Genomic DNA, 10,407 nt, shown 5'->3' on the forward strand with positions numbered 1-10,407 from the left:
ACTGAGCAAGACTCAGAGCCCGAGTACAGAAGATGAGATAGCTGAGATGAGTCGATTACCTTATGCTTCCGCTGTTGGTTCGATCATGTATGCTATGACTTGTACCCGTCCTGATGTGGCCTTCGCTTTGAGCATGGTCAGCAGATATCAGGGGAACCCTGGCAAGGCTCATTGGACTGCGGTAAAGAATATTCTCAAGTACCTGCGGAGGACTAAGGATTGGATCCTTACCCTTGGTGGAAGTGATGACTTGAGAGTAGTAGGGTATAGTGATGCTAGCTTTCAGACTGATAGGGATAACTTCCGCTCTCAGTCGGGCTGGGTCTTTACCTTAAATGGAGGGGCAATCACTTGGAAGAGTTCCAAACAGGAGACTGTAGCTGATTCGACTTATGAATCAGAGTACATAGCAGCGAGTGAAGCGGCAAAGGAGGCGATATGGCTGAGGAACTTCATCGGAGACCTTGGAGTTGTACCAGCTATTAAGGAGCCTATGGAGATTTTCTGTGACAGCAATAGTGCGGTTGCCTTAGCCAAGGAACCAAGAGATCATGGCAGATCCCGACACATTGACAGAAAATATCACTTCATAAGACACAAGATAGAAGAGGGACTCCTCGTGGTAAAGAGGGTATCGTCAGATGAGAACCCTGCGGATCCCCTTACGAAGGGACTGACGAGGGTTAAGCATTTGCAGCATGCGAGGCGCATCGGGCTGAGGGACGATATTAGTTTTACAGATTAGATAGCCTTTTCTGAAACTTGTAAAATGTAATCGACGTTTGATGATGAATAAAATGTGTGATTTATTTATGAGTAAAGTGTTACTATCATTGTCAATTATTTACTATTGTTTCAGTTTTGCATGTTTTGACTTCCAGAATAATTAACTTATTCAAACCTCCACAATCGGTCATACGTCGGAAGTAGGTATGAATCAAGATTGTCATGAATTAGGATTGTAGATGACTAAAGGTGTTTAGCCATAGCAATGGTTGCTGCAACATTCATGAGTACTCATAAGTTATGAGTATTGGAATAAACCCACGCTCAGTTGTATCACTTCATGGAATTTATCTCGAGTGATCGTGAGACGATAATATCATATAAGTCTTCAAACCTAGAGATATGAGTTGTTACCTATGAGTTGGTTGTGCATTGATTGCACGTAAACGCATCAGTAACTTGATGTTATAAAACGTGCCTTTGTGTACAATTCAACAAGTAGTAGAACAAGCATATGAGTCGAAGTTTATCTGTTCCTTCTAGAAATAGAAGCGATATCTGGGCCCCTCGATGATTTTGTGTTGACCCATGTACCGGGCCCGGTCAGAACTAAATTGATGTGTTCAGTTAAGTTCTTTGTCAAACAAATCGGAAATCGAGAAACAACTGCTAGACAATAAGTAAGACATTGTTCCATGTATTTGTCCGGCTGATATCATGAGAGCAGAGGATTATATGATCACTTATCTAAAATGGCGCTTCATAGTTCACAAGAGTTTTCGAGAGCTACGATTGCCGGTTGGTTCCTGAAGTAATATAGGCAAATACAGTTATTAGACTTATCCAAGTGGGAGTCTGTTGGATAAGGTGTCTAAGTCCATAACTTATTTGGTATATACTTGACCCGACCTGGCATGGTCCATTTGGGTTGCACTTCACCCGAACTAGTTATGGATAATTTTATGAGAGTTGTATACTTACGATTTATTAATATATTATAAGTTATAATATATTAATATAAAGTCATGTTACTTAATTAGTTTTAATCTTGAATTAATTATGAATTAATTTAGTGATTAAAAGGAAGACTAATTAAATCATGGGCTATTATATTTATATGGTGTGGGCTAACACTCATTTGGAATGGGCTAAGCTTATATGGAAGTCCATGGATGATCCATGGAGCTTTTACCCATGGATCCTTGGAAGAGGAAAGACATGGGTTATTAGGGTTTCACCCTAACCATGTACACTATATAAACAAGCTTATGTTGCATGAAAAAGACACTAAGGTGTGTGTAAGTGTGGTGGCCAAAATCAAGAGTTAGTATACTCTCTCATACATTTTCCAAGTTTGTGGTGATTTGTGATTTCCATTTGAGGCATTCACATTATTGGTGCTTGGCTCTCAAACTCCAAGGAATCAACAATCAACAAAAGGTATGTAATTCATCTAGTTCTTTTATGGTTAAAAGTACCCCATGCCATGCTAGATAGGTTATAAACCTTGGAAAATAATATTTTGCATGTATCTTAGACAAACATAGATCCAAGGTTTAATAGGGTTGCATGTACACTTAGGAAATGTTAGAATGCTCAAAACCCAACAGGTATACCAGCTACCACCGAAGTCTAGAACGCAGGCCCGCAGCATATCCTCCAAAGTCTGGATGGTCCGCTCACTCTGACCATCCGTCTGCGGGTGAAACGCTGTGCTGAAATGCAGACGAGTACCCAACTCGTCGTGAAACGTCTTCAGAACCTAGAAGTAAACTGCACGTCTCGGTCCGAAATCACCGAAACTGGCACTCCGTGCCGAGCTACTACCTCTCCGATGTAGATGTCGGCCAACTTCTCAGCCGAAATGCTCTCCTGGATCGGTATGAAATGGGCACTCTTGGTCAACCGATCCATGATAACCCAAATCGAATCCACTCCCCGTGCAGTCCTGGGAAGCTTGGTGATGAAGTCCATAGTAATATCTTCCCATTTCCACATGGGAATGTCTAGCGGCTGCATCTTGCCGTGTGGCCTCTGGTGCTCGGCCTTGACCTTCCTGCAGGTCAAGCATCGCTCTACGTACCAGGCGACGTCCCGCTTAATGCAGGGCCACCAGTAATCGGGTCGAAGATCCCTGTACATCTTCGTCGCCCCGGGATGAATCGAGAATCGAGATTTGTGCGCCTCCTCCATCAGAACCTGGCGCACGCCCCCATGATAGGGAACCCACACATTGCGGTGTAGCGTCAATAACCCACGGCTATCATAGTCGAAGGAGGAAATCTGTCCCACAATACGCTCGCTCTTCCGATGTTCCTCCTTCATAGCCTCCTGCTGGGCCTCTCGGATCTGCTCCAAAAGAGGAGTCACCACCGTCATCCTCATGCAGATGCCTCTGATCGGCGCTGCCTTGCGGCTAAGCGCATTGGCCACTACATTGGCCTTCCCTGGGTGGTAAAAGATCTCGCAATTGTAATCCTTCACCACATCTAACCACCGATGCAGCCTCATGTTCAGATTCGGCTGATCCATGAGGTACCTCAAAGTCTCGTGGTCCGTGTAGATGGTACAACGGATCCCATAGAGGTAGTGTTGCCAAATCTTGAGGGCGAAGACGACCGCCCCCAACTCCAAATCATGCGTCGGGTAGTTTGCCTCGTGATGCTTCAGCTGCCTTGAAGCGTAAGCGATGACATGTCCTCTCTGCATCAACACTGGGCCCAACCCCGAGATGGACGCATCACAATATACCATAAAATCCTCCACTCCCTCGGGCAGGGCGAGAATCGGCGCCTCACATAGTCTCTGTCTCAACGTCTCAAATGCTGCCTGCTGCTCAGGCCCCCAGCGAAAGACAACGGCTTTCTTCGTCAGCCGTGTCAAGGGTACGACTATTTTGGAGAAGTCCTGAATGAATCTCCGATAATAGCCTGCCAGTTCGAGGAAACTCCGAATCTTAGATGGAGACTTCGGAACCTCCCATCTCATCACGGCCTCCACTTTGCCCGGGTCAACCAATATCCCGTTCTGGTTGACAAGGTGTCCAAGAAACTGCACGTCGCGCAACCAGAACTCGCACTTGGAGAACTTGGCATATAAGCTCTCCCTCCTCAGGGTATCTAACACCTCTCGCAAGTGCTCCTCATGCTGCTCCTGTGTCTTGGAGTAAACCAAGATGTCATCAATGAAAACTATCACAGACCGATCTAGCATCGGTCTGCACACACGGTTCATGAGGTCCATGAACGCGGTAGGAGCATTGGTGAGCCCGAAGGGCATCACCACGAACTCGTAGTGGCCATACCGAGTCCGAAAAGCAGTCTTCTGTACATCCTCCTCTCTGACCCTTATCTGGTGGTATCCTGACCGCAAGTCTATCTTGGAAAACCAAGACGCTCCCTGAAGTTGGTCGAACAAATCATCTATCCTCGGAAGTGGGTAACGGTTCTTCACCGTTACCTTGTTCAGCTCCCGGTAATCTATGCACATACGATGCGACCCGTCCTTCTTCTTGACAAACAGGATCGGGGCTCCCCAAGTCGAACTACTCGGCCTAATAAATCCCTTGTCTAACTGAAGGGTCCAGTTAATGGTTTGGTCTAGGCTTTCATTGTATTTTGTTCAGTATGAGTCTGTAATACATTTTGTGAGTTGTTTATGTGTTTACGGTCAGAAAGTGTGTTTACGGCCGTAAACCCAGGTTGCGGTCCTGTCTAGTATATATAGTGGAGGTGTAGGTCTATGTGTAGTCGTTGATGCCATTGAGTTTACAGATCGTTCCATCTAGTTGTACCTGACGTTTTTCTGAATATAAACGTGTGCAAACTCGATTTCTTTTCTTCTTCTTCTTCTATTGTGATTGTTTGTTGCTTGATCATTGGTAAAGATCCTTTTCAGGACCTTACAATTGGTATCAAAGCAAAAACCGGTGTCAAAGCTTCATTCAATCGAGATTTGGGCTGCTTAAACAGACATTCTTATCGTTTGAGATTGGTTTTAGTGTTTTCGTGGTTAAAGGAACTGAATCTACTGCAAAAATGTGTTTTTGAAGACCTTCTGGGAGTTTACTGCCAACCATAAACCCTGTTTACGGTTGTAAACTCAAGATCTTGAACAACCTGTGAATCTTCAACAACCGTAAAGTAAGCTTCATTAACCGTAAACGCTTAAACCGTAAACGTACAAACCGTAAACGGCTCAACCATAAACTCAGTTTACGGTTGTAAACAACTCAACCGTAAACCCAATTTACGGTCGTAAACAGCCCAACCGTAAACCAAGTTTACGGTCGTAATCTCATCAACATCAACCGTAAACACTTTTGTGACTTTAATTTGCTTTAATTTCAAATGGAATCTCAAAGTCAAAATCATTTTCACGAACTTGATACTGTCATGGGCACTACTACGCATATTCCAAGATTAATGTCTGCAGATGGTTTTCCTGAGTGGAAGTACAGAATTGAAAAATACATTAAAATGAAGGATTTCAAAGTCTGGAGAAGCATTCTTAGAGGCCCTGTTAGAATCACTATGACAGTCGGAGGCCAAGTGATTGACAAGGCTGTTGAAAACTACACTGATGAGGAGTTTGAGAAAGTTGAAGAGCAGGAAAGGGCTTTAGCCACTCTAACCATGACATTATCTCCTAATATTGCTCAAGGTTTCCGAGAGTATACTTCAGCTAAGGATTTGTGGGAAGCCCTAATTGAGGTATATGAGGGCAATGAAGAAATGAAGGAGAGTCTACAGGACATGTTGAGACAAAAGTTCAATATGTTCAACTACATTCTCGGAGAGACTCTTGAGGCTCAGCTGCAGCGGTTCACAACTCTCACCACTGACATGAACATATCTGGGATTTTCTTGACCAAGTCAGAGATTAACAAGAAGCTTCTGAATGCTCTTCCCAGATCATGGGACATGAATGTTGCTGTGATTAAGAAGACCAAGGATCTAAATCGCCTCACTCTTGCTGAAATCATGGCGATCATCAAAACTTGTGATATTGATGACAAACAAAGAGAAATAAACCATGTGAACTCGTACTCTACTGCAAATCTTGGAATCTCATCCAACAATGCTCTCTCATCAATCATGACTTCCTCAGGTCAAGCTTTTGCTGCTCAACAACCTCAGATTCAAACCTTTGTTGCTGCATCATCCATTCCTCACTCTCAAAGTCAGCCATTTGTCACTCCACAAGCTGTTCCCCATCCAAATGTGCCAGTTGTAGCCTCTTCCTCAAACACGAAAGACACTGATGAAAATCTGGCTCTAGCCACTGGGTTTGTTAACTGCTACAATGCTTTTGTAGCTGGAGAGCTTCCACCTCAGCTGTCATTTGCTGACCTGGATCAGATTCATCCTGAAGAAGTGGAAGAGATGGACATCACATGGCAGATTGCTATGGCTGTTTTCAGGGCCAAGCAGTTTGCTAAGAAGACAGGGAAGAGCAACTGGGGCATGAATGCTGACAAGAAGGTGGGATTCAACAAGGGCATGCTGCGATGTTTCAACTACCACAAGCCGGGTCATTTTGCTCGTGAGTGTCCAAAGCCAGATCGTAGGACCAATAACAACAGGACGATGGTTGCAGTGGGAAACAACCGTGCAGGTGCTGCGGTTAATGGTGAAACTGCTATGGTTGCTCAGTCTTTTGACTGGGAGGACTAGATTCAGGCTTTAAATATTTCAGGGCCAGAAAATGCTCACCTAGCTCAGATTGATGATGCTTCCTTGAAGAATGATGCAGCTGATCCCGAAGCAGAAATGATGGAGCTGCAGTTTGCTTTGATGGTGTCTTCTACTTCCGAGCCTAGGAAAAGTGAGGTAAATCTACCATCTTGTTCTCAGGCTTGTAATGAATATGTTAAACTTCTTCATGATGAAATTCAATTATTACGTAGAGAAGTAGAGGACCTTAGATATGAGGGCTATCAGCTTAGGAAAGGACAGAAACCCCTTAAGGCCCAGTTAGAGACAAAAATAAAGGACTTTAAGAGAATTCAAACAGAATATAGTGAAAAATGTGAGCTTTATGATTATGTTAAAAGACAGAATGATGAGCTAATTACCGAGCTTGATACATTAAAAGGAAAATTTGAAACTGCAAATTTTGATTTTAGAAAATTTGATGGATCAAGCGAGGTAGTTGCCAACATGATTGATCACTGCATGCAGTTCAAACGAAACCAACAAAAGGGTCTAGGATATGATAGTGTACCTCCTCCTTATAATCATACATATCAGTATCAACCCCTATCCAAGGATGAGATTGCCAACGAATCATTTATGGTTTATGGCAAGCCATCTGGTTTCGTTTCAGGAGGATTTATTAATGTTGAAAGTACTAACATTTCTACTTCCCCTGCAGATCAACCATTAGAACAGGCAAAGCGTGAAGCTGGAGAATATGTTTCTGTTTCTGTTTCTAATTCTGATATTTCTATTTCAAATGAAAATGTCCTTGTTTCTGATGTTAAGACTGAAAATGTTTCGTGTGATGTTTCTACTTCTGCTACTGTTGAACTTAATTTCTTTGATATGTTTGATGAATTGTTTGGTAATTCTGATGCTTGTGATTCTCATGAAAACCCATCAATTCCACAAGTCACACCATCTGAGGCACCCTCACTTATCTCACAACCTATTTCTCATGCATGTTCTTATGAGAAGAGTAAGAGTGTCTGTCAAGATAATAAATCTGAGAAATGCAGTACAAGTTCAAATAATAAACAGATTTGTTTTAATTGTGGTGTTGGTGGTCATATAGCTAGTAATTGTCAAAATAGGATCTTTGTGAACTATTTGTCACCAAGAGGAGAGAACGAATCTCGAGGAAGGTCTTTAATTAGAAAATCCTCAAGAACTCGTTCTCGAAATAATGATTGGAAAGATGATCGAAGCAGAAAAAGGGCTGTTTTTCAAAAGAATAAAAAGGTTTTTACTAACAAAGCTCAAAATAGTTTGCCAAAACCGAACAAGGCTCCGCCAAGATCGGTTTCGTCAAAAAGCAATTCTGGATCTTCAACCACTTCTGGTAGAACATCCAGATGCTCAGTGCAAACTCATAAGAAACATATTTCAAAACCACCTGAGAATGTTGTAAAACCTAAATATCATTGGATGCCCAAATCAATTTCCAATCCATCATTACCATCCTCTGAAGTGATTAGGAATGAGGATCCTAATTTGAAAACATTAAAGGATAAATAAGAGAAAACGAAAAGGAAACCTAGGACAGTGATGACATGGGTTCCCAAATCTAAATGATCCCGCTCATTTTGCAGGGACAGTTGCGGAGGAATGTCGTCCGTCCTTGGTACGTCGACAGCGGCTGCTCCCGGCATATGACAGGAGACATCTCCCAATTGAGCGACATTCAATCTTTTAATGGGGGGTATGTTTCCTTCGCGGGCGGAGATGGTGGCAAGATCACTTAGAGAGGAACCGTTACAAATGGAGTGCTAAGCTTTGAAAAAGTCAACTTTGCTCCCGAGTTAAAGCACAGCTTGTTGAGTGTTTCCCAAATTTGCGACAAAGGCTATTCTACCCATTTTACTGATAAATAATGCATGATTCTCAAGCCAGGCATTGTCATCCCGGAAGAGTGGATTCTCGTCAAATCTAAGCGGGATGGGAATGCTTACATTATTGACATGAACAGTAACATCCCTGAACAAGTCACTTGCCTATTTTCAAAAGTCTCCGAACAAAACGCAATGCTGTGGCACCGACGACTCGGTCATGCTAACGCGAAAAACCTGAATCGCCTTGCTAATAATGAGATGGTCTGAGGCTTACCTGTCAGAGACTTTATTACATTTGAGAAGTGTATGTCCTGTGCCCAAGGAAAACATCATAGAAAACCACACCTGCCTAAGCAAGTCAACTCAATCAGTCAGGTGCTCCAATTGTTGCATATGGACTTATTTGGTCCGGTCAACGTCCTGAGCATCAACAGAAGCTCGTACTGTCTAGTTGTGATCGATGATTTCTCTCGTTTCACGTGGGTCTTCTTCTTATCCAACAAACCGGGGGTTGCTGATCTGATAAAGAAGTTCATTGTGATGATTGAGAACCAAACCAACAACTAGGTAAAGGCGCTTCGTACTGACAATGGAACCAAGTTCAAGAATGCGGTTCTTGACCATTTTTGCGCAGAAAAGGGGATCGTGCGTCAATACAGCTCTGCTCACACGCCTCAACAAAATGGTGTTGCTGAAAGGAGAAATAGAACGTTAAAAGACGCTGCAAGGACAATGCTTTGTGATTCTAAATTACCTGTTTTCTTCTGGGCGGAGGCGATTAACACTGCTTGCTACGTGCAGAATCGTGTTCTAATCAACAAAGCTCAAATGAAGACACCGTACGAGATTCTCTATGGACATAAGCCTTCAGTCATCCATTTCCACGTATTTGGCTGCCCTTGCACCCTTCTTCACCTGGAATCCAACCCTAAATTCAATGCCAAAGTCGATGATTGTTACTTTATAGGATATGCTGCGCGCACCGCGTATAGGGTTTACAACAAGAAGAGTAAGCAGATTGTCGAATCCTATGACGTGCGCTGGTTGGAGGAGAATGAAACAGACGCTCGAGTGGGTCCTGACTAGTTATTTGATTACACATCACTTTTCAAATCCTTAAATGTGTCTTCAGATGGCTCAAATGGATCCTCTTCTGGTTCGAAGATTGTTTCTGAAGACGAAGACGAAGAAGTTGTCTACATACCTCCAACGGTTGAGGGTGAGTCCTCTGCTCCATCTGAGAGGGAGTCCTCTGCTCCACCTGAGGGGGAGTCATCTGATCGACTTGATAGTCCAGAGTCTAAAGTTCAAAATGGAACTCCTGATGCTGATGCTACACCTCTTACCCCTATTGAAAGAGAGTTCATGTCTAGAGATGCTTCCGCTGTCAATCCAACTTTTATGGAACTACTCTTTCCTAAAGAAATTGCTAATGAGTTTGTAGCAGATTCATCCAATGTGGATCAATCAGCAAATGATGGAGGTTTCTGATGGGTTTTAGGTAAAACAAATAAACTAGAAACAATTCCTAAGTTCACATGCAACCTACTTTGGATCTATGTTTTAACTATTGAACATACAACTTTGAATTGCAAAACAAGAACCCTAGAGGAGAGAGGCTAATTTCGAAATTAACAAACTAGGATTTAGGGTTTACATACCTTTCAATTGTTATAGCAAACAATTGATATTCTCTTAGTCTTGATCTTGATCTTCTTGGAAGCTTTAGCACCACAAGTGTAATGCCTCTAATGAAATCACACCCAAACTAGCAAGAAGGAAAGTAGAAGAGAGAGGGGAGGGAGTATGCAAAATCTCGGCCTTAGGGTTTCTTTTTAAAAGAAAGAGTGACCAAAACATGAACCAAGAGGCTCCTTATATAGCTGAGGGATCTAGGGTTTAAGGGAAACCCTAGTTATCCTTTGCTTAGGGCCTAAGCAAACCCAAGGGCCTTATCCAAGCCCCTATGGACGAAATTATTAGGGTTTCCCCTAAAGATTTCGTCCACCCTCTTCCAAGGGGGTTCTAGAGCCTTCCACTCAACTATTAGATAATTGCAAACTAGTCCCTACACCTTATAATTAATTCTTTTAACCCCAAAATCAATTCTGATTAATTTCTGGCTAACAATTAATTAAACATAATGATTT

Source organism: Lactuca virosa, chromosome 8 (genome assembly GCF_052849685.1).
Source record: "Lactuca virosa cultivar CGN04683 chromosome 8, Lactuca_virosa_CGN04683_v6, whole genome shotgun sequence".
NCBI classification, from domain to species: Eukaryota; Viridiplantae; Streptophyta; class Magnoliopsida; order Asterales; family Asteraceae; genus Lactuca; species Lactuca virosa.